Source organism: Ochlerotatus camptorhynchus, unplaced genomic scaffold (assembly GCF_037179485.1).
Source record: "Ochlerotatus camptorhynchus isolate MF236.1 unplaced genomic scaffold, CSIRO-AGI_Acam_v1.1 ptg000312l, whole genome shotgun sequence".
NCBI classification, from domain to species: domain Eukaryota; kingdom Metazoa; phylum Arthropoda; class Insecta; order Diptera; family Culicidae; genus Ochlerotatus; species Ochlerotatus camptorhynchus.
This window is the reverse complement of record NW_027040800.1, coordinates 1948199-1973611: the sequence shown is the minus strand read 5'-3', so window position 1 is coordinate 1973611 and position 25413 is coordinate 1948199. Positions and strand designations below refer to the sequence as shown.

At 40.6% G+C, this 25413-nt stretch overlaps 1 protein-coding gene and 1 pseudogene across 4 annotated transcripts in view; one reads left to right on the top strand and one right to left on the bottom strand.

Moving 5' to 3' along the window:
• LOC135707424 (uncharacterized) overlaps positions 1-25413 on the bottom strand; it is a 505282-nt gene that overhangs the window by 189792 nt on the left and 290077 nt on the right. The window lies entirely within an intron of this gene.
• Positions 9130-25413, top strand: part of LOC135707443 (uncharacterized) — a 44070-nt pseudogene continuing 27786 nt past the window's right edge.

Sequence of the window (25413 nt, the reverse complement as noted above, 5' to 3'; positions counted from 1 at the left end):
CAAACAGTTAAAATAAACATATACTTATCGCTACGCGAAGCAGTTAAAATTCAATAAAAAACATTCAAACTCTATAAACACTTTAAAATCATCAGCAAACTAAAAGTTAAAATTTCTTTAAGAAAATTACTATAATTGAGCACGTGTGATCAAATTGTTATGAGTATTTGTTTCAGTTGACACCAGGGGTGAATTCGTTCTACTACTGCATTTTCGCTAAATTCATCTCGCCTTCATCCTACTCGTGGTAGGAGATGGAGATGACCAATCAGTCTCTTCTCACACGCGATCGCGATTGTACATGCAGTTGACCGGACATCTACAACAGTGTTTTGTTACAAGGAACAATGGAATAAAATTTAAATTGTGCTACTATAACAGTGAACAAAAAGAATATGGCAAGTTAACAAATGGTGATACTAGCTCGGATTTTACAAGATAAGTATTACTTTATGTATCTACTATGCGTTAAGCTGGACGAAACTATTTATTTTCAGGTTTGTTCGACCAGGTGGCCTCCTGGTCTTATCAGGCGTGATCTACTATGGAGTTCCTATTCGTATGGTTGAGCTTGCTGTGCACCTTGAAAGCGATCATTATGATTTTTTTACGCCTGTGGAACAACCCTGAGAACGATCCCATTTCATCGATAATTAATTACTCTATATGGTTAAAAATAGTAAGTACATACACACAATTTTAAATTACTATACCCTATTCTTATATTCTATTATTCTACTTAAACCTATCTTTATTCTACTGCTATTATTCCCCTTATCAACCCCTCTGTTGTAACCTCATTCGTATACAATTTTACTTACAAAAGGGTTCAATCTACTATCTATTCACAAACATTTACTTTTGCTGCGCAGCTTTTCAATTGATGACGTCATTACTTTTTATTTACAGATTCAGCACACAACTTCATCTTTTCTCGAGCAAGAGAGCTTTCTTTCTGCTCTATGGTTCGGACAATGATTGTACCAACCAACCATCACTATCTGACCTCTATCCAAAGGACAGTTCATTCGATCGAGGTACTTTGATGACCGGAGACAGAGAAGCTGATCTGTGTTGCAACAAATTCGTGCTCTAATAATGCACTTGTTTACAAGGTACTTCTAGTTCTGAAACTCTAGTACGATGTTCATAATTCTAATACTCGAATTCTCTTTTAGGTATCGTTTACCCTCATTGGCGAGAATCCGAATCATCTGGACGAAGGTCTGCAGCTGAGAATACGCCAAGATGCTTGCCATTCTCGTCTGCCAACTCATAGGAGCTCGTTCCTCGCCTCGCTACGACGACACACGGAATGTAGACTGGCCCATACTTGGCGTTGTACTTCTCGACGGCGGAAGACAATCGGAAATTGCGCTTGTACACCCGCTGTCCTACTTGGTAAGTCGGTGCAAACTTTTTGTGACGAAGGTTGTAATTTTTTAAATTTTTCTGGTGGCTCTTTAATAGATTTTCTTTAACTACCTTAAACATCTTTTCATTAATCTGCTTCCGAAATACCTCCCTCTGATCTACTGAAACTTCCTTTTCGTCCCTTTCAAGACGATGTTGTTCTCCTTTGGTGACTTTCTCGTGCCCATACAGGATCCTATAGGGCGAAAATCCAGTCGAGGCATGAACAGTCGTATTCAGCATTTCCTCAACCTCAAAGATGTTTGAATCCCAGTTCCGTTGATCTTCTTTCATGTAGGTTCTCAGGCATGCATTTATTGTCCGGTTCAGCCTTTCTACCGGATTTGCCTGACTATGGTGTCTGGCGTTCGGCCAATGTTAAACTCCTCGACGTTTCAGTAATGCTTGGAACTCTTTTCCCACAAAAGTTGTGGCGTTATCGGATATTATTACCTCCGGTGTTCCAAACCTTCTCATCCAACTGTCTTCAACAATCCTGCACACTTCCTTCGCTTCAATTTTCCTCAGTGGGGCAAGAAGGGTCCATTTAGAAAACAGGTCCATCATGACCAACAAATGGCATTTACCCAACTTGCTTCTAGGTAAACTCTGAATGAAGTCCAGTGCCAGTATCTGAAATGGCTTATTGGTGAGCTTTGGCCTTCCCATCACTGGTACTGTGGCTACCGTCGACGGTTTACACGTTTTACACGTAGTGCAGTTCTTGATATGCTTCTTGCAGTCTATCGCCATTCGAGGCTAGTAGTACTTGTACTTCAAACGCTGAATATTTTTCTCGTATCCTGGATGCATCGCAGATTCGTGCTCTTCATCTAAAACCGTCTTCCTTAGATCCTCTGGAACGCATAGCTTCCAGTCGAATCTGTAATCCAGTGTATCTGTAGGGCTAGACACGAACTTGTATAGTTTGGATGCCTCGATCTTGAAGTTCACATGCTCCTCTCGAGATTCGGTTACCTTGTTGAACAGGTCTGAATACCAATCCGATCTGTTGGTGATCTCCAATGCTTCCATTGACCTCGACAAAGCATCCGGAACTATGTTTTCCTTGCCTTTGCGGTGACGGACGACCATGTCGTACTGCTGCAACTACATACTCCATCTACTTAATTTGGAGGACGAATTCCACTTCGTGTTCAATATAAACGACAGGGCGGACGAGTCGGTGATCAGAGTGAATTTTGTTCTTTCTATATACGGTCTATATTTCTCGATCGCCTCCATCGCAGCCAAGCCTTCTTTTTCTGCTGCTTTCCACGACCTCTGTGGGGTGGTTAATTTCCTCGAAAAGTATGAAATTACATGCTCAACACCGTCCTGGGTTAGCACCCTCGCAATCGCACTGTCGCTAGCATCGGTCTGTACCGTGAACGGGAGCTCGAAGTTTGGGTTCGCTAATATGGGTGCCGAGATCACCCGTTCTTTAATATCGATGAAAGCAGCTTTGCATTGTTCATTCCATTTAACGACCTATGGTTTGCCCTTCAACAGGTCCGTTAGTGGGGCTGTGATTTCACTATATCCCTCTATGAACCGCCTATAATAGTTAATCATGCCCATGAATCGTCTAAGAGACCGAACTGAAGTCGGCCGTTCAAAGTTTACTATCGCCTCAACTTTATCTGGGTTCGGTCTCACACCATTCAGGGAGAGAATAAACCCCAAATACGGCAGTTCAGGGACACAGAATTTAGACTTTTCCAAGTTAATGGATAGATTGGCTTCTTTCAGCCTGCGGGCTACATTTTTTATACATCGGAGGTGATCCTCGAAGGTGTCGTTTGCGATAACTATATCATCTAGATACACGAACACCTTCGGTTCCAACTCACCATATCCCAGTACCTGGTCCATCAGCCGCGACAGGGTGGCTGGACTATTAACCAAGCCGAATGGGAGTCTGGTGAATTGGAACAACCCTCTGCCAAAGACCCGAAACGCCGTATATTTACGCGAATCTTGGTCTAACGAAATCTGCCAAAACGCCTTGGACAGATCTATTGTTGTGAGATAACGCGCAGATCCCAATCTTCCAAGGATCCGGTCTTGGTGTGGCAGAGGGTAGGCATCGCTCCGAGTCCTATCGTTGAGTTTTCTCGCGTCCAAACACATTCGGACTTTTAACCTGGTATCTCCATCGTTGGATTCGCCTCTCTTAATCACCGGTACTATCAATAGGGCCCAATCACTTGTGGATCGTTCGACTACTCCTGCTTGAATCCATTTGTTCAGCTCCAAGTTGACCTGTTTCTGAACCTCTGGAGACCACGGGTAAGGATTTAGCCGAACTGGACCTGCTGTGTTGAATTCCTCGGTGATTTCTATTTTGTGGGTTATGAGCGAAGTTGTATCAAGTATCTGACCTTCTTCAAACGCTTTAAACTCACATTTTACTGCTTCCAGCTGTTGCTGTTGCTCTGGAGTCAACTGCATCTCCTCTTCTTGCTCAACCTCTACTTCATCTACTAGCGCTTCAGCCGAATCTCTTATTGTGGGTTCTATTCCAAAGAGTTGCCAAAAGTTCATCCCCAGGTTAAACCTTCTTTTTAAGAAGGGAGCAATCAGAGTGGTAACTAGTCTCGTTCTACCGTTGAATGTGATTGGAAGATGTACTGCTCCTCTAACTTCTAAAATTTCTCCTCCAGCGGTGAAAAGCTTCGTTTTGGTTTGGGTTCGTTTGATGTTCAGTTTCTTCAGCAAGTTTTCACCTCCAATGCCCAGAATCTAAACCTGGGCCCCACTGTCTAACAAGCCTACCATTGCCATCCCCATCACATTGAACCTCACGTATGGACGATTATCTCCTTCGACTGTTACGGTCAACTCTTCAACTTCTGGGTTAGACGGTACAAATACGGTCGGAGGTTTTTGCGAACGCGCTTCTTTCTGTTTCGGTTGTCTAACATCCTTTTCTGTTTCTTTTTCCTTTGCTCTTTCTACTTTTTCTTTCCCGCGACTGGCGATCGATTCCGTTCTTCCACTCAAACTCAGTGTACTTAATTTCTGTTCCAGGTATTTGTCCACTCGACCTATAACCATTTTCATCATCCTATCTGCTTTCTTTGTCTTACTCTTCTTTATCTATGGCGCTTTCTTCGGAGTACTGGTTTTCCGTTTTCTCTTTTCTTTTTCTCTCTCTTCAATCCCTTCTTCTGACGAAATCGACTCCAACCAATCCTCATCTGTTTCCTCCTGACCCTGAACACTCAACCTACTCAACTCATTCTGTAAATTTTCCTGCATTTCTAACACTGCATCTGGGTCAGTCGAAAGAAACGAGAAATAGTTGTTAAGCAACTGAACTGTTACATTTTCCACGCCTTGGGTGTTATATTTCATCCCTTCTTTCAATCTTGTTAACCTGAAAAGTAAATGCACTAGTCGTGTCTTCAACGGAGGCAAATCTGCCTTCTTAACCCTTCTATTCTCTAACTCCTCACGGATCATGGCTATCTTCTCATCCAGTAGATGAAATTCAGCCTCTTGCTGTTCGTCAGGCAAAGCAAATGTATCAAAATTGTTCTCTTCTCTTTGTAGCTTCATCAATCCACGTAGTTTGCGCCTCTTAATGTCCCTAGAATCACCACTTGAAAACTTTCTATGCCGAATTACCAGTTCATGCTCAATTTCATCATCCAACAAGTGCGCGACGTTCATCGACTGATAAACCATAAGAAATTCCGGAATCATTTTTAGTTTTTTTTTTTTTAAATTCACGTAACTAGTTCAAAATTTAATCATAAACTAATCTTAGGCAAAAATTCAAATAAAAAGTAACACAATATATACAAAATAAAAAATTCAATTCACTTAGCCTAAGAAATACTAATACTAAAATTCAAAATAAGGAAATACGAATTCAAATAAATAGTGTTAATTGTTTTGTGTATGGTGTTTTTAATGTTATGGTGTATATGCTCATTCAGGACCTTTTCAAATACTTTATCAACTTTTTGTTGCTGTTTGATTTTAGTGATTATGAATTTGCGATTTTATCAAACTTTAACCAACTTTTCAGCTTGATCTTTAATTTTAGCACACCGAAACCAAATCAACTGGTCACTACCTTCCACCTTCTCAAAATCAAATTGTTGTTCTATGTTGGCGAAGAAATACTGTGCGGATCCAACAAAATCAGTGTAAAACTGAATGTGTTCTCTCCTCCCGCTCGTGTCAAAAAATTCAAGCAATTTTTTATACTACACGATCCTCCGTTTGCCTTTCGCGATTTTGGCTGGGAGCCAATTGAAACTAATGTTCTGCCCGACAACAACCCAGTAGTGCGCCGACTCTGAGACACAGTTCAAGGAGTCTCGTGCTGCTGAGTTGTTGTCGGGCAGAACATTAGTTTCAAACCATTAAATCTACCTGCAGTTTTTTGAACTTGTGACGTTTCCAAAATATTTATATTGTTTCCTTAAATTCACTGGAGTTCGCTGGACTATTCTGAAATTTTCGGCTTTTTTTTTAATTCTAACAGAAGTTAATGAAACTGTCTTTAATTTATCGAAACTTACACAAACGCCTGGAATTTTCTGAATTTTCAGAACATCTTAAATGTGCCTGCAGCTAATGTGGATCCGCAATAAAAATCTGATAACATCCTTGAAGCTCCGGGAAAGTTAAAAAAAAACTGGCGGGAGAAAATGAAAGAATCATTCGAGCGAAGGCTGAAGAAGCTTCCGAGATAAGGTGGAAGAAAGTTCCAGGAAAAGTTGAACAAAACTTCAGGAAGTTTAAAAATGAATAAAAACTTTCGGAAGTTAAATAATGTTTAAAAAATATTTTTCGATTATCTAGGAATTACAGGAAATAACTATGTATCGATTGATGGGTAGCCAAAACCGGTGGGGAAATGCAAACATTAGTCAAAAGAGTATCAAGCATAAGGCATATTTAGAGATGATTTTTTAGAATGTTGAAGGACCAAAAAATATGAGGTATTCAAAAAGATGCTCAAAAAAATTTTCTCTGAAATTCGAGCGCGGGCAGGCACATTAGTGCTTATTAAAAAAAAACGCTATAAATCGGTATAAAATTTTAAAAATCGGTATTCTGAGGAACCTTATCTGTATATCGGTATCTAGTTTGGTAATCGGTTTAAATACCGATAAATCGGTATATCTGGCAACGCTGGCTGCACATCTCTTCGCATCGCTTTCACTATGACAGGTTTGGGCGATTCCCAAAGAACGCTCATACCGTATGCGTGATAATGTTTGCACCATCGTACAAATAAGGTTCCCGTTTCACCTGTGCATACAATGCCTTGGTTTTCTTTGCATGCACGTAACCTATAGCTCATACCGTAGTAGGCTATGAATAAAAGATAATGATTTACTTAGTTTGACAGTTGCACCATGACGAAGTGGCAGCGTATTCGTGATTTGTCCCAAACGTAAATGTCGCATAAAGACAAGTCAATCGCCGTGGCAGTGTCCCGGTGGACCGTCAAAAGAGTTTTAGACCGAGAAAAGAAAGGACAACTATCCGCTAGGGGTATCCCACTCTAAACTTTTGTACTAGTATACATTAAATACGTTTAAATCTCTCATAGGTATTCTTAAATATTTTTAAGTATTTTAAACTTGCATAATTTCCATCGTAGTTACCGTAGTTGCATTACGCTTTTCGGGTTGGAAAACAGTTACTTTAGACTGGTGAAGTAGTTTAATTGACATTTTGCACTCGATGTTTTCATTTGAACATAAATTTCCCAGTTTAAGTAATTGGAACCACCAACGACAAGGTGCTGGTGATTGAGGATTTCAAAAACACTAGCATCGCTATCATTCTGATCCGTAGTGGCAAATAGATTATCCCGGTTGAATCGAAGCGGTAGTTAAAAATGAAAGGTACATTGGGGTAAATGAAAAGTGGTGGGACAAGTGGGTAAATGTCCAACCCATTACGAAACAAAGGATATTAAAAAAAATCCAGTTTAATAAATTTTAGTGGGTAGACAACAATTACCCACTTGCGCCACCAATTTATAACTTATACTGTTCGATCTTTCCAGAACGTGACTGTCGTGACGCTTGGCGCTACTACAGTGACATGTTAAAGAAGTTGATTGGTTTGTTGTTTTTATTCAAAAGTTTGAATAATCGATACTTATTTATTCACATGTCATATGTTGAAATAAATTGATTAAATTTAAGTTTTACAATCGTTGCTGTTAGTTAATAGAATCAATGAAAAAATGAATTCTACTTCAACACATAGCAGATATGGCTTATCAATCATGTCCAGCTCTAATAATGGTTTAACAGATGAGAATTGACGGTTCCAAATCCGAGGAAATGTAGTCATATTACCAACATGTTTACTATGTGCGCCATAATTCTGCGCAGCACCTAATTCTGCGCATTTCGCCAAAATGTTGCAGTGTTTTACAGTTTTATCTTAATTTATATTTTTACCATGCACAAGTGGCTAATACCTACCATCATGTTCAATTCAATTCAAATTATATACAATTTCAATTTATTTTTGAAATTTTCAAAACAGGCACTTTACGGCAGAATAAACACGTTCGGTGGGAAGCTACAAGATGAAACAGATGCCACAAGCTCGGCAACAAGAACAATGCGAATGTTTTGGAAAACCTTCACAATTTCTTGTTCAGATTAAGACTCTTATTAAGTTAGTGTTACATGGCCTAATTATAACGGTCGAAAAGTACTTAATCTTATAACGCAACGATCGATAAAACCAAACAAACAACGAAGGTAAAGGTTCCATGATTGTCAATCTGACTTCTTCCTGTAACATGTCGAACGAATCATCCTAAATGCGCATCAAAGTGTGACATAATTAATAGTGCAGGTATAATGCGAAAATGATGGAATCGGTTTCTACATTGGAGAAATAATCAGCGGCTAGTCAGCGGCTGTTTTTTCCACCATTGACGACATTAATTTATAGGTGAATCATTTTTGCAATGATCTTCTCTTATTCCAAGACCATTTCTTGATGCCTACAAAACAAAAAGAAACATTTAAAATAGCTGTTAAAGCTGAAAATATTAATACTGCAGTTTTCAAATATTCACACAAAATCCTTGACGACATCCGATAAATAAACAACTAAAATGTGTTTAGCAACGGTGGTAACAACCTAATGCAAAATATAGGTTAAGTATTTTTAAGTATTTCCGGGTATCTTAGGTATTTGTAAAAACTTTCTGAGTATAACGCGAGAAATATAAAGATTAGAGTGGGATGCCCCTAGACTATCCGCAAAGGTGGCCACAGGACGTCCGAGGTCTACTCGGGTTCGGAGGGTAATCGCTGCTATCAAAAGGAAGATTCTGGTGAATCAAGTGCGTTCAATAAGGAAAATGGCAAAGGAACACGGGATCAGTGACTTTACGGCACGGAAGATCGTTAGTAAGATTGCGGAGTGAAGTCAAGGGCACGGAAAAAAACTCACATGATTACCAACCGCATCCGGGAGCTACGAGTCGAACGATGCAAGAAAATCTTGAAATTCCTTAAGCGAAAAAAATCCGGTAGTCCCTTTCACCGACGAGAGCATGTTTATCGTCGATCCCGTATCAAATTCCAGAACCGACCGGTATATTAGTTCTCTTCCGGTAAAAAACGTGGCCGACGAGCACAAGAACTTGTATCTGACCAAGCATCCTGCTAGCGTTATAGTGTTTGGATTGGTGACTTCCGATAGCAAAAAAAAATGGACCCGGTGTTCATTCCAGAAGGCGACAAGGTCAACACGGAGGTCTACATCGGAATTTTAACTAAGTATGTTCTTCCGTGGATCAAAGAACAGTACGGTCCGAACCCAAATGTTTTATTTCAACCGCACTCATAAGTGGTTGCAGGAACAACTTCCGTTCTGGGCCAAGGATATGTGGCCGCCATCCAGCGACAAACATTGACCCGTACCTGGAGAGAAATGTATCCAGACTACATTATTAGAACCTGCCGTGCATTCCGGAAGCGTGTGGAGGCCGTAATTGCAGCAAGTGGAAACTCGATCGATGATTAACATAGTTTAAGACTCTGAGAAACATCCCCGCTTTGAATAAATAAATAAACTCGAAAACGACATTTTTGAGATTTTTTTTAATTTTGACATTGCTTAATGGCCCAAACATTATCATGCATACGGTAGAGGAAGCTTTCACGCAAGCGCTACGCTTATGGCTAATGTGGTGTTTACACTTAGGCTAGTTCACTCGCGCTAATGAGCTCACTGCTAGCAAAGACACAGACCAGCATAATGTAAACAGGGCATCAGCGTGCTAGTTGGCCAATACACTAGCGCGAGTAAATCCGCACAGATGTTAACACCCCATAACGCATCAAATCGCTTCGAATTGCTTCTACTATGTTGTCGGTCAAAGGATTCTGGTCGTTTGTCAATACGAAGAGAAAGGAAACTGGGCTGCCGTCAAAAATGTTTCTCGGCAATGACGTAGCATTGCACAACTGAGGACAAATGCAGCCTCGAATGACTCAGCATCGCAAGCAGAAAATGAGCGAACCTTGGATCTAAGGTATTTGAGTTGCTGATAAATGAGAGATTGTTTGCTTCCTGCAAGCATTACATAAGTACATGTCAACATGGTTTCTTTTCTGGCCGCTCCGTGGAAACGAATCTCGTCAGCTGTACGTCGTTCTGTATGGAAAATGTAAGCGAGAAATTTCAAGTGGATGCCACCTTCACTGATCTTAAAACTGCGTTTGATAGAGTTGTGCACGTCGTTCTGCTAGCAAAGCTTGAAAAAATTGGATGTTCTGCTTCCTTCTGCAGCTGGCTTAGATCGTACCACGTGCAACGTGCAGTTACTGTATGCATCGGAAACTACTCATCGTACTGTTTCTCGAACAGATCAGGAGTTCCTCAGGGTAGCACTTTGGCACCACTGCTTTATTTGTGAACGATGTAACGTTTATTCTACTACGTGGAGGTAAATTGTTTTTTGCCGATGACTTGAAGATTTCCCTAGTCGTTCGAGGCTATGCTGACTGTTTAGAACTACAAAACCTTCTTGAAATCTTTAATGATTGGTGTGAACGTAATTTTATGGTCCTGTGCGTCTCTCAAAGTGCAGCGTAATTACACAGTTCGAAAAAGTAGCGTAAATTTCTGTTGGAGCGTCACATATCATATAAGTTTACATTACATATGATGTAAAGTTCTGAGACATTTCATGCAATTTAGCAAATATTGTATACAAAAGCCCATTGTTGCAACAAGTTTACGTGAATGAATGTTTACATCACTATTAAAATTCAGAATTTTTATCTGTGTAGTTTCCGTCGAACTAGGACTGCCGATTTGTTTGATTATAACGTTGCTGGGACTGCACTTCAACGTGTCGATCAAGACCTCGGTGTCATGTTGGATGAAAAGCTCACATACACTCGCCACTTCTCCACCACGATCGACAAAGCAAATCGTCAGCTTGGATTTATGTTCAAGATCACTAAGAAATTTCGTGATCCTCTGTATTTGAAAGCCCTTTACTGTTCATTGTTACGCTCACTACTGGAATTCGCGTGTGTTGTCTGGAATCCCTACCAAGCAGTATGGAGTGCACGATTCGAAGCTGTTCAACGCTAATTCATCAGATTGACATAAAACAGACATTGATAAAATAAAACCCACCAATATTAACACTTCCACGATGCTCTACATTTACCGATTCAACGCTACAATAAACTCTATCAAACCAAACACAATCACGATAGTGAAATCGAAACTCAAACACACGAAATCTATCCACTTCAGACACAATATTTAGCTCCAAAAGCTCTTTCTACACATCAACCAACACTACTAATTGTCGCACAATAATTATGCTTAATCTTTCTTCCAATTCACTTCATTTTTCTTCGCGACGATCTCAGTCCCACATAGTAACCATAATCGAAATGAATGACCATTATTCCGCAAATATTTTACTCCAGCCGATTTCAGCCTCACGACCTGCCTTTCCACACAACAGCACTTTTTTGTATAACAAATATGGTACGACCAAAAAAATAGAAGATAGATAAATAAGAAGATGAACCAATACAACCACTCAATCAATTCTGCGCAACGAGTTTACCCATGCACATCATTTGAAGAGCCACCCTCTAAAACGAACCTCATCGGCACTGTCAGTTAAGTCACTCACAGGGTTCTGCATTTTCGAAACAAAGAAAACAAAATGAACCCTCCGCAGAATCGCTTCATTTCGAGCAATTTCATTTTCGTGTAAGTTATTGTGATTCTTGTTATCGAGCCACGATGAACATTCCTCCTGTTAAACATGACTTGACAATCGTTTGTTTCGTTCATCAAGTGCATCATTTAATGTAAAGTCTTTTTTCAATTGACACAATGAATGACTTGAAAACTGCTTCCTTCGTTTTATTCCATTTTCACTTCAATTCAAGGCTCATTCGAATAGCCTCACGTCGCGTCGTCAGGCATAAACATATAGTATCAGGATAGTATCCGCACAATATCGGTTGCGGATAGGGATGGCATCCGAATTATATGTAGCATTAGAATGTTATTTTATATTAAACGAAAATTAAATTAACGAAAGTCGATACTCGACGCCATTTGGGAATCCAAGTTAGTGCCCTTTGGTTTTGAGAAGTGTCAAATACTTCTAATTTTGGACAACGCGTAATCGATATTCGACGCCATTTTGGAATATAAGACGGCAGCCATCGGGTTTCAGGAAAAGTGTCAAATACCCTTCAATATGGATATTTTCGGAGCGGGGACGACTCGCAGATGCCGAAAATCAATATCCGCCGCCGTTTCGGAAAACAATATGGATGTCATCGGGTTTAAGAAAAGTGTTAAATACCCTAAGATCTTGGTATTTTTGGAACGGGGACGACGCGTAGTTGCTGAAAATCAATATTCGATGCTAAAGGGTGTCCACGATGAAATTGCCACACTATGAAATTGCTCTAACTTTTTAACCGTTGGGTAGAATTTAATGAAAATTTGGGTGGATTTAGTTCATAGTGCATTATTTACATCCTGCAAGTTTTAAAGTCTTGTGATCAAAACTCGCGGAAATGGAGTCGAAAGAACAGCTCGTGCGTGATAAAATCTTGCGCATTCATCACGAGAACAAGGATCTCTCGCATCGTTCCATCGCTAAAACGTTGGGAATCGCGAATTCCACGGTGTCGCGAGTGATTAAGCGGTTCGAGGAACGGTTGACCACCGATCGGAAGCCCAGAAGTGAAGGAAAAAGTATTCCGTACAACACCAAAAATCACAACCGCGTAGTTGGGGCCTTCAACCGAAATCCGAACGCCTCCGTTAGGGATGTGGCTAAGAAGCTGCACCTAAGCCGAAGTTTTGTCCAGAAGGCCAAAACTAAGGCTGGGCTTCAAACGTTCAAGGTACAAAAGGCCCCTAATCGCGACGAGAAGCAGAACAAGTCCACCAAAACCCGTGCCAGGAAGTTGTACCTCAACATGCTGACGAAAGTTGAATGCTGCATCATGGACGACGAAACATATGTGAAGGCCGACTTCAAACAGATCCCCGGCAACCTGTTTTTCACGGCCAAGGATAAGTTCAGCGTTCCGGAGCATGTCCGCACTCAGAAGATGTCCAAATTTGCGAAGAAATTCCTGGTTTGGCAAGCCATTTGCACGTGCGGGAAGCGGAGTGCACCTTTCGTGACTCAGGACACGATGAACGGACAGGTGTACATAAAAGAGTGCCTCCAGAAGCGGCTGCTTCCTCTCCTGAAGGCCCACAACGTCCCAACAATCTTCTGGCTGGATTTGGCCTCATGCCACTACTCCAAGGACGTGCTGAAGTGGTATGCGGACAATAAGGTCAATTTCGTGCCGAAAATGTTCAACCCTCCCAACACTCCGGAGCTCCACCCCATCGAGAAGTACTGGGCGATTATGAAGCAGCACCTTCTTAAACGACCTAAGGTAGTGAAGACAGTCGAGGAACTGAAGAAAGTATGGGTTTACATGCAAAAAACGGTTGATTCACAGGTTGTGCAGAATCTTATGGGCGGGGTTAAGGCCAAGGTGCGGGCATTTGCGTATGGACTGTAAATAAAATACGAGTAAAATGGTAAAATGAAGTTTAATAGTTATTTCTCAATCCCTGAAAATTTGATGGCAATCGGATGAAAACTCGAATTTTGCGAATCAATTTTGTGTGTGGTAATTTCATCGTGGACACCCTTTATTTGTAGGGTATTTGACACTTCTTCTGAAATCGGAAGCCACCATCTTGAATTTAAAGTTGGCGTCGGACATCGATTTTCGGCCTCTAGGTGCAACCCCCATTTCCAAAAATACTCACCTTGATCGGTATTTGACAGTATATCACATTCTACCATCTTAGATTTTAAAATGGTGTCAACGATCGGTTTCTGACCTCTAGACGTTGCTGGGATTGCTCGCATTGATCGGTATTTGACAGTATTTATCACCTTTTCTGAAACCAGAAGTCGCCATCTTGGATTTCAAGATGGCATCTAACATCGAGTTTCGGCATCTACGTGTCATCCTCGTTCAAAAAGTAGCTATATTTTAGGGAATTTGAAGCATTTCCTCAAATCGGAAGCCAGCGTTTTGGATTTAAAAATGGCGTCGGATATCGATTTCTGGCTTCTTGACGTTACCTTGACTCTTAAAAAAAACCAAATGTATGAGTATTTGATAGAATTTTTCACTTTTTCTTAAACCAGAAGCGTCACATATCTATTTCCAATCCCTAGTCACCCCGATTCCAAAAATACCCATATTGATGAGTATTTTAATGTAATCGCTAATCGATGCACCTCTCGAAGCATAGGAAAATCCACGAACCCCTCATTTTATCTGTCAAACTTTCATAGCGAATCAAAACAAACATTGTAGTACTAGAATTTCGACTAGAATGGGGAACGTTAATCGATTTGCTTGGGACCAATAGGCTAGTCAAGTAGTGAGCCAATTTAAAATCGTTAGTTTCCACCGGTTGGTATATCCCTCTATTTATGAAATCAAAAGCCACCATCATGGATTTAAGATTGGCTTCGGACATCGATTGCCGGCCTCTAGACGTCATTCCGATACCAAAAATACCTATATTGATGGGAATTAGACAGTATTTCTCACTTTTCTTAAACCGGGAGTCGCCATCTTGGATTTAAAAATGGCGTCGGTGATTGATTTACATCCTCTAGACGTCATTTAGACTCCGAAAATACAGACATTTGGGGGGTATTTGACAGTATTTACCACATTTTATAGAACCGGAGGCCACCATCTTGGATTTCAAAATCTCTAGACATTACGATCTTGATGGATTACAATCTCTAGACATCACCTAGGGTCATCATAGCCTATTCAGTAAAAGCACGGTATTACCAAGCCGGAGGCGGCGGGTTAGATTCCCGGTCCAGTCGAGGGAATCTTTCGGGTTAGAAATTTTCTCATCTTTCCTGGGCATAGAGTATCGTTGTGCTTGCCACACAATATACAAATTCATGCATTGGTATCAGCATCGAAAGCTCTCAAATAATAACTGTGGAAGTGCATTAATATCACTAAGTTGAGAGCACGCAATAAGCTAATATGCACCAAGCAATAAACTTGAAATGTGAATAAGAAGAAGAAGACATCACCTCGAGTCCAGAAATACCGTATTGATGGGTTGGGATCAGTATTTCCCACCTTTTCTGAAATCGGAAGCCGCCATCTTGTATTTAAAAATGGCGTCGGTGATAAATTTCCAGCCTCTAGACGCCATCCCGATTCCAAAAATACCAAAATTGATGAGTAAACAAACCACCCGACAAAGATAAATTTGACATCCACGTGCACAGATATCTATGCGCATGCGCTTAAATGAACCGAGTGTACAATCAACAAAAGTCAGAAAAACTGCTCGAATCGGGATCGAACAGCTTCGCTTCAATGCGAAAGTAAGTTCATTTGACAATAAAAGACGAAATGAACACGAATCAAGCCAAAACAAACAGCATGATCGAAAGAGGCTCTGTTGATGTTGAAGGGGATCTGCTAGAAGAGAAGACAGAATGACTTTCAATTGAAAGTGATGGTTGAAAGCGTCGATTGAAAGTGACTTTGTTGGGCCCTGGTCACTCACTATCAATTGATGTACGGCAGTGTAATATGGAAGTAACCTATGGTGATGAAAGTGCCAGCCAAGAAAAAAATAAATGATATGGAAGAAAAGTGAATCGCACCTTGTTATCGTGCAGCTTTAGATTTGGCTGAAGGAGAGTATGCGAGAAGGCTTCGACAAAGCACTCCCGGAGAGTACTAGATCGCGATATATTGATTTGGTGAATATGTTCCACTTGAAAATGATCTTGTAAGTGTGTTTTCAATTACTATTGATTTTCGTTTGCTTTCCGGCGCGTTGGCCTCGATCGCGTGTGGTCGGTGTATACTGTATGGTATTTGTGATGTCACGATCGAGAGAAAGTGTTATTCACTGTGTGCTACTTTATTTGCCCTTCGCATGTGCTCCCGGAACGGACAATTTAATTATTGTAAGGCTGGAGGAGGGTATCCCTAGTAACATTGCAAGTTTTATAGAGGTTTTATAGCATTCTACAAGTCTAAATCGTGATCTACAGAACCCTCATAAAACCAGAATTGTTACTTATGCGTGGAGTTTTGGTTGTTCGTGTCGGTTTGTCGAGGATATGTTTCAGAGACACATTCTACCAGCATTAATCAGCGTTTTTGCTTGTTTTGACGTAGGGTTACGTCCTTCGGCAAAACATATTGGGGATGCAATTTCAAAAAAAAAAAAACCAAAATTGATCACGTTACGGAAAGTGGTCAGGTTTTGACCACTCATAACTCCATCAATAGCGAATGGATTTTAATTCTAAACAAGTCAATCGATTGGAAAATTTTCTACGAATCTGATAAAATAAACACACTTTAATTTTCAATAGGTACGTAGCGTTGACCATTGCTCTCCAGTACACAACGAGCGTCCACATGGGAAAAAGTGGTTTCCCTAACACAGAAACCGAGCACGTATTCGTACGTCAAATATACGGTCGTGTCTTGGAGACAACCTCTTACTTATTTTAATTCTTAAACCAAATCTTTATTTTTTCCCAGAAAAGCATTACTTTTCTTTATAACTTTGTTTCGGACGTAATTTCGATCAGAAGCATCGTTTCTGCGCTACAATTTTTGAAATATTTTTATGACTTTTTTTTGAAAATTTTACAAGTTCCAAAATGACCGAATTTAAGCAAACATTAGAATCATTGCCCATAACAAAAAATTATGCAAAATATGCAATTATGCAAATCCGAGAAGGTCGAGGTTTTTCGATTCATCATTTGCATCATCAAAAATAATGATTTATTGCAATATTACATTTAACATTATGAAAGATTGGATATGTTCAGATTAATTTCCCTTCAATAGTAGGAACTTTACAGAAGATCTGAGGACTGAAAGGAAAAGCTAAGAATTTCAATGAAATTGTGGGAACATAAAGGAAGCTCTTGAAACATTTTGAATACATGGGTTTCTTGATTTTCATGAGTATTCAGAGAACTTAACGTAAGTCAAATGAAATGCAGAGCTGTGGAGAATTTGAGAAAAACCGTGGACCAGTTTTTCAAACGCTTAGTTTTCAATAAAAGATATTGAACAAGGACATTTAGTTTTTTATTTAATTGAGTATTTCCAAATTACTACAAACAATTTACCGTGTATATTTTTCCTGGAAAGATTTTACTTTTTCCTACGTCATTTTGATCAGAAGTGAAGTGACCTACACTGAAAATAATCGACACGTTGTTGTTACGTGAAAAATCACGTAGGGTATCTCTTTTTTCTTTGGTGTCAATTTTACCACTTATATGGGAACCGAAACTCTTTTCGAAATCGTCAGATTTTGAGTGAAGTTTACGTGAATTACACATACACAGATTCTATGTTCGTTTCACGTAAATCCTTGTCACGTCTGAAAAAATAAATGAGTGATTCACTCATAGTGCTATACAATATGGCGCTAGTTCATTGTGCATGTTGACATGCCATTGAAATCCAGATTGGTTTGGTCTTTACTGAGACAATTTCGAGTTGTAAGTATAATTAATTAAAATTTTACATGGAGATTAATTTAGTTTGTTCCTTTTTTTAGTATGACGACAAGGACCATCATGTATGGATTTCAAAGTAAGTGGAAGTTATAAGCCGCTGCATTTTTGTTAGTGTTCCTGTTCCCGATCCTTGTCTCTGTCGAATTTTATTTCATTATATGTTTAATGCCAATGTGCTAATTTTTCTATTAATGTCTATTAAGAAATACATTTTATTTAAACCGAATCGGAATAAAATAATCAATTGGAATCATCATGCATTTTATCGGAAGAATCACGTAAATTCTACGTGATAATCCAGTGACGTTGAAGCTCACAGAATTGAGTGCCTCCATATGAGAATCACGTATTTCTTACGTGAAAAATGCGATAGAAAAATCTATGTGTGTTTTCACGTAGCATTGATAAGAGAATTATTTTGAGTGTACGATTAATTTAAAAATTTCCAATACACAATTTTGAACAAAATTTCAAGATTCAAAATGGCCGAATTTTAGCAGAAGTGTGAATGATTGCCGACTACAATCGATTATGCAAAGTTTCATGCAAATCGGAGAAGGTCTCGTCTGATCGAATCGTCACTTGGCTCGATACTCTCGATGTTCACCTGATTGCAAAATCTATCATTAATGGATTCGATTGCACAACCATCCCGATATCTCGGTGACAACTTACATTCGGTTCAATATTGCCGGCAAATATATGTGCCTCTCAAATCACAGCCAGTTAGCAACGACGAGGCAGTTGCATTGCGAATCAGTAAGCAGATTCCTGCTGTAGGCTCTGAATAACTCGAAGCTAGTGGGGAATAATTGAATCATCTTAATAATTTATGCACTCTTGTACGACTCAGCACTCGGTATCTATCCTGTGTTTTCCCTCTATGCATAGAGAGAGAGAGAAACTGGGCGACATCAGCAAAGGACGAAGATTGATTTGAAACGACCGAGGAAGCAAACCTCCCTCGTAATTTGCAAACCATTGTCTAATAAAGCATTCCTACTAGGCAAACACCCGCTCCGAGGCTGAGGCGAGCAACCAGTGATATGATTTATTACAGTTTGGGACCACCTTTTCGCTGTTGCGGTGATACGGCGGTACCTAATCGTTAGAATTTATACACTTTTTGATGAAAGCAGACAAGCAGTTGTTGTTCATTCAGGCATGAGCACAGCCCGGAGTGTCAGCGAGAATATGCCGCAGCACAGAATAATGCCATTCACAGGTGATTTAGAGGACGTCGAGCGAGCCTTTGTGATTCGATCTGAAATAGTTTCGAAATTCGCATATTTATAGAGCTCGAATCTACTCAACCATGCAATCGAACAAACAAACTGCCTACGGTCAATTGGATTCGGCTTATTGTATAGAAATCTGCTTCGGAAGGATGGATGAACGTTATTTGCTCGAATATCAACGGTCTAAGCTTCCGCAAACAATGGAAACCTTTCTTTCCGTGTGTCTGTATTTACTCAGTCGAGAAATATTTTCGGAATTCTTGGGAAAGTAAGTTACTGCTTCCAGGATGATACACGTTCCTTCTCCGGCAACGGACAAGTGGGAGACGACGTGGGCAGTTGGATTGGCGGTGCACTGCTCACACACACACACACACACCCACGCTTACAGTTTACGGCAGACGATCATTTATCATAACGTTTTAGTCAGACACGTGTGAAAAATGGGAAATTTTCTGGGAAATACGGTCTGCCTTTTGGTGGTAGGCATTTTTCGACGGGGAGATGTTTGATAGAACGTAGTGGAGAAAATTACGTATATACATTTACGTTTAATTCTGTGTCAGTTTTCTTATAAATTTGTTCACAATTTTAATACAAACGCAATCGAAATAATTAAATTGTTAATAATGCTCATCGTACTTCGTTAGTTTCAGACATTGTAAAACAATCCTTCTGACGGCATCCCGAGCAGGAACGAATATCTCAATACCTTAAATTAGGATGGATGGGCCTGAGATACGAGGTAAAATACCAAAAATGTATACCACAATACCATTCCAATACCAAATTATGCAAATGCAATACCAAAAAAGTACCATAAAGGTATTCTTTAAGTATCTACATATATTTTTTTTTTATATTTGAAAATGCTTAACGACAAATATCAGACTCGAACTTTTCATTTTATACGATAGATGAGGAGATGAAAGTAGAAAGCGAGTAAGGGCCAATTTTGAGAAAGGCACTAATCGGATTAATCATCTCCTTTACCAAACTCCCCTGTTGGGAAGGGATGGTGGCAAAAGAGACGATGGCCGATTTGCTCACGATTTGCAGTTCTATCGATGGTTTCACACTCAAGTCGTCATGTGACGTAAGCATCTAGTCGATAGGTTTGGAAATTGCACCTGTTGTTAGCCTCTACCGCTGTCATCGTCAACATAACGATCTCGAGGAGACACGGGAATTGAAGTTAACGATACTCAAGTATGAGTCAGTTTCATTTGCCATTTATAGATTTTTAAACTCCTCCAAAAGTATGGACTTCCTGTAATTGTGAGAACTGCCCTTACGCCCCTAGCTTCTCTGAGGTACTTGGAACATCCTAAAAGTGTTCACAGTTTTTCTCAAATTCTCTCCACATCTCTGCATTTCATTTGACTTACGTTAAGTTCTCTGAATATTTCTTAAATTCGTATTCCAATAGGGATAATATAAAGGACACGAAGCTTAGAGGGCGTCCCCTACTAGCGGTTGACGTCAAGGGCTGACAGCGGAACTAAGTCCTAGCCTAACCGATTTTGCTGCGGATGTACCTGGTGATATGTTCAGCATTAGTTGAAGGGTCGAATGGTTTGATGTAAAATTGTTTACATTTTACTAAGCGGTGCAAGAGTTTGAATTTGTTGATTCACTAATGGTAGAGCAATGGTGAGGTACAGACGTATTTGCATAGTTTGGATATTGCAGATTTGTATTTGTATTTAAAATAATTCATCTGACAATTTAGTCTTAATGAATATATTAGAGCTAATTTAACACAGACCTAATCCGATTTGCAAAACGTTCGGTTGGTTCATTGAACTCGAAAAACTCTTCGACAGCCGTAAACGCTCGAATACACGCTGAGATTGGTTCGTTGTTCCCAAACATGGTTCGGTGAAAACTTGGTTGCAGTAGCGTTGTATTCCGAAGAGATCTGCTCGGCACACGAAAGCTCATCATCGCAAGCAGGTCGGGGGCATCAGTTTCACCATTCAACAGCTTAGCAATAAGCAACGATTGCTGTACTTTCCGTCGTTGTTCCAGTGTGTCTAAGCCCAACAGTCGGCATCTATCAGGATACGGCGGCAAATTGTCAGGATCACTCCACGGCAAGTTTCTCAGTGCCAGACGAATGAACCGTTTCTGAACCCGTTCGATCCTTAGGCACCACGTGACATGGTGAGGATGCCAAACGACGGACACATTTTCCAAAATTGGATGGACAAGTGCACAGTACAATGACTTCCAACAATGTGGATCCGAAAAATCCTTCGCAACTTTGGAAATAAAGCCCAACTGTCGCGTTGCTTTCGATATGAGCGCTGAACGGTGTAAATCAAAAGTCATTTTTGTGTCTAGTTGAACCCCTAGGTCAGTCACACTGGTAACTCTGGTAAGAGTATCGCCGTCAATATGATAGTCAAACAAAATTGGATGTACCATGCGGTGAAACGTGATTATCTGACATTTTTCCACACTAATAGTCAGTTTGTTTCTCTGGCATAAATCGGCAAACAAAGTCAGCGAGTTTTGCAGAAGCCAACAATCTTCTTGTGTGCGCACCACAATGTACAGCTTTAAATCATCTGCATAGACCAGTTTGAATCCTTCGCCCAAAACCAAAGCAGCATCGTTGAAGAACAGAATAAACAGCAACGGTCCGAGATTACTACCTTGTGGAACTCCAGCCTTGTTTGAAAACGGCGAAAATACAAAACCCTCTACCTTCACTCGAAGTACACGCTCTGTAAGGTAGGATTCCAACCAAAAAACCAATTGCATAGAAACTCCAAGACGAGATAACTTGTGTAGCAGTATGTTATGATCAATTTTATCGAACGCCGCTTTCAGGTCGGTATAAATTACATCGACTTTTTCCTCCATACTTTTTATGCACTTCGACGTAAAATTCAACAAATTGGTGGTAACCGATCGTCCGGGCATGAATCCGTGTTGATCAGTGGATATGTAGCTTTTTGTGGCAGCTAAAATAACTCCACCCACAATAATCTCAAACAATTTTGAGACAGCTGAGAGACTCGTGATTCCCCGATAGTTAACAACATTGTAACGATCACCACGTTTGAAAATGGGTGTCATAAACGATTGCTTCCAAATGCGAGGGAATTTTGCTTGCTGAAGTGAGCGATTGAAGATATCACACAACGGTTGTGCTAAAGCGGCAATACAACGGCATATTATAACTGCAGGCAAACCATCAGGACCAGGGACAAACGAACGTTTCAGTTTATTTGCAGCCAATGAAACTATTTCTGGATTTACAGCAAATAGTCCAAACTCAACAAAATCAGCGGGAACATCACTGGTGGCTTCATCGATTTCCAAGTTTGAGGCGGGATTCGTCGCGAATACGGATGCAAAATGCTTGGCAAACAAGTGGCATGACTCTGTAGCTGACGCTGCAGTCGTTTCGTTCAGGTAGACATTCGTTGGGATCACTGCACTTTTCCGTTCGGAGTTAACAAAGCGCCAAAAACCACGTGGATTTATTCTCAGACCAATTTGCACACGCAATACGTAAGATTTGTAGAGAGTGGCATTCAAAAACCGGTACGCATTGCTGGCTTGTTGAAAACTTCGTTTGTTTCCAGGCGTTCGTTGACGACGTAGTTTCCGTTGACAAGCATTGCGAGTGCGTTTTAAACCCCGTAAATGGAGAGTACTCCAGGCAGGCGAAACTGACGGCCGAATTCGTGGAACATTCGAAACAACATTCAAAGTGTTTTTTATGTTACTTCATACGCGAAGTTAACGATTTTCAGAGTTGGTTGGAAATGCTAACATGAAGCTTTAGTGTGATGATTTATTAGCTAGAGAATGATCTTTAGAAGAATGTAGGTGGATAGTTCCGTTAGAGTACGGCAGTATGAAAATTGAATAGAAGTTGAAAATGAGCGAAGGGCCATTAAAGCGACAGTTTTCAAGATGACGCACATTTTTGCCTGTGGACTTGGAGACATACTTCAAGTCCCCGCGTACATCGTACGGGCTAGGCAAAAATGTGCGTCTATCTTGAAAACTGTCGCTTTAATGGCCCTTCGCTCATTTTCAACTTCTATTCAATTTTCATACTGCCGTACTCTAACGGAACTATCCACCTACACTCTTCTAAAGATCATTCTCTAGCTAATAAATCATCACACTAAAGCTTCATGTTAGCATTTCCAACCAACTCATTCGAAACAAGCCAATCGTTCAAAATGGAACAAAACATTTCCGCCATTTCATCGACATCTATGATAGTAGATATCGCATTCCAGTCAACGTTTAGTAAAAAGTTCGAAAGGGCCGCAAAATCAATCATTCGAAAGTTTAGAGGTCGCTCCTCATGTCTTTCAATAGGTTCGTCACACACCACAAGCGCTGGTAGAGAGATCTCAAGCGGGGGGTGGTGAGAGTCACGGGTAGCAACGGACCTGAGCAGCTATTCACATTGGCCTCACAATTAGGCAAACAAAAAACCAGATCGAGAATGCGATCGAGCGGATTGCGCACAAGATTCCTTTGGCCAAGGCACAAATAATCCATACCATCCAAAAGAGTGCTACTGGACAGCGGTAGTGGTGAAGCATCACATTGGATGACGTTGTCAATTGAACACCAGCGCATGCGTGGTTGATTATAATCACCACATACCAGGAGAGCGTCACCAGTCGAATACTTTCCACAAAGCTCATTAAGGGAGGAAACGTGGTCATTGATTAGAATTACATCTTGGCTATTGTCCGGTGGAATATAGATTGCACACATTAAAACCTTATATGACGATGGCGGTGCATGCCACGGCGCTAGACAATTGTACATGCAAATGGAACTGATGCTTGTGGTCTAAGCGATGCAGGTGTAGAGGATCGGAACCTACCTAACTAATAAAAGCCAAAGATCTAAGTAAGCTAAAGGAGAAAAATCTACTTCTCCTTTAGCTTACTTGATAAGTTCTTTAGTGGGAATGACACTGATGAAGACTGCACATTGTAGTCGAAATACGTATCTGTCATGGATACCAAAATTAATTAAGTGGAATTAAATGGAAGATAACCCTTTTTTGCTGTTTTATTTAAGCATTCCGCTAACAACCCAATTTCATTACTTCAGTATTTTTAAGTTTTATGGCAAGCTGATTGCAATAACCCAGTGTCAATAAGGGGGGACTGAATTCCGTGTACATGTGGTTATATATTCTTATATTACAATTACGCTACCTTTTTTGCTGTTTTATTTTTCTTTTTTTAAACTTTATTAGTGAGATTTTTAGCCGTTGGCTAGTTCATCTCTATAAAACGGGAGGCCCCAGAGGGGGGTTCTGTTAGCAAATTTTGTTAAGGAGTTGGCTTACAATTCACATGTACTCAAAGAGAAGCAATTAAAACAGATTCCAGTACAAAGACTAACAATACAGGCAACGAGAAAAAAAAAACAATCTGGTACATCAAAGTTGGGTAGGGTTTTAAAAGAGATCGGAAATCCACCGTAGGAGGGGTACTCCCCCGTCCGGTAGAGATGTACCGTCAGCCAAAAGAAAGTTAAAAGGACCTAAATGTTGTTGTATAACCCAGCGTCCTTGAGGAAATAAATAACTGTCGCTAAAGTGGAAGGTTCGTCGCCCAGTATGTCCCTAATGCTGTTGGGAAGTGCGTACTGCTCCCTTAGTTGTTGGTATTGCGGACACAGGCATAGGATGTGTTCCACCGATGCAGTGGTTCCGCAAACGTAGCACATTCTGTGGAACTGCGTCCCACCAAAACTATGTGAGATCCTTGTATGGCCTGTCCTAAGACGAGAAACCACCTTCTGGTCCCGAAGTTTCGACATATCCGTCCACTTGCTCGTCGTTCCTTTGATTCTTCGGATGAAGAATCAAAGGAACGACGACCCCGGCTCGGGAAAGCGATCCGTTTGTGTATATGTGGGCATGGGTTGGGTATTCTGAGCCTAGCAGTTCGACTATTGTTCTCTTCAGCGCTGCAGAGTTATCTCCAGCCTTGAACCTGCTTTTTACCCGACTCTCGATTTTTGGTGGAGGTATGCGCCAACTTTTGTCTCCGTACCAATGGACCTTGGCCACTGGGGGGAGCTCCAAATTGGCTGCCATGCGGAGGAGTCTGTTCCCCTCATCGAGGAGAAAGATCCTGTCATTTCCGGAGGTCATTGCGGTAAAGGCAGCAGCTTTTGTTGCAATTGCTGCGGTTATACGATGGCAGAAGGGCAGAATACCCGCTTCGATGCATGTGACATCGGCGGGCGTTGACGGAAGAAGACCGGAGACAATCCGAACGTAGGTGTTAAAAGTTGGTGCTAGTATCTGCACGAGCTTTTCGGTGGCGATGCACGTCATCTCAAGACCGTACAATAGGCGACTATCGATGACGACTCTTGCAACCCGAAAACGAGTGTCACGATTGTTAGACCGGTGGGGGCGAGAGATAGTGCGGATCAAGTTGATCCTACTGCGGCAGTCGTTCTTGATCGCCTTAATGCCTTATTTTACCTTATTTTGTTTCTGCCGTCTCAAGTTACCTGGAAAGTATGCTGAAGCAACATAGATTTCCGTTTTCCCGTGAGTTCTTGGAACCTCCATCATGACCGCAACAATGTCTCTTTTTATAAATTATGTTATATGAACTAAAT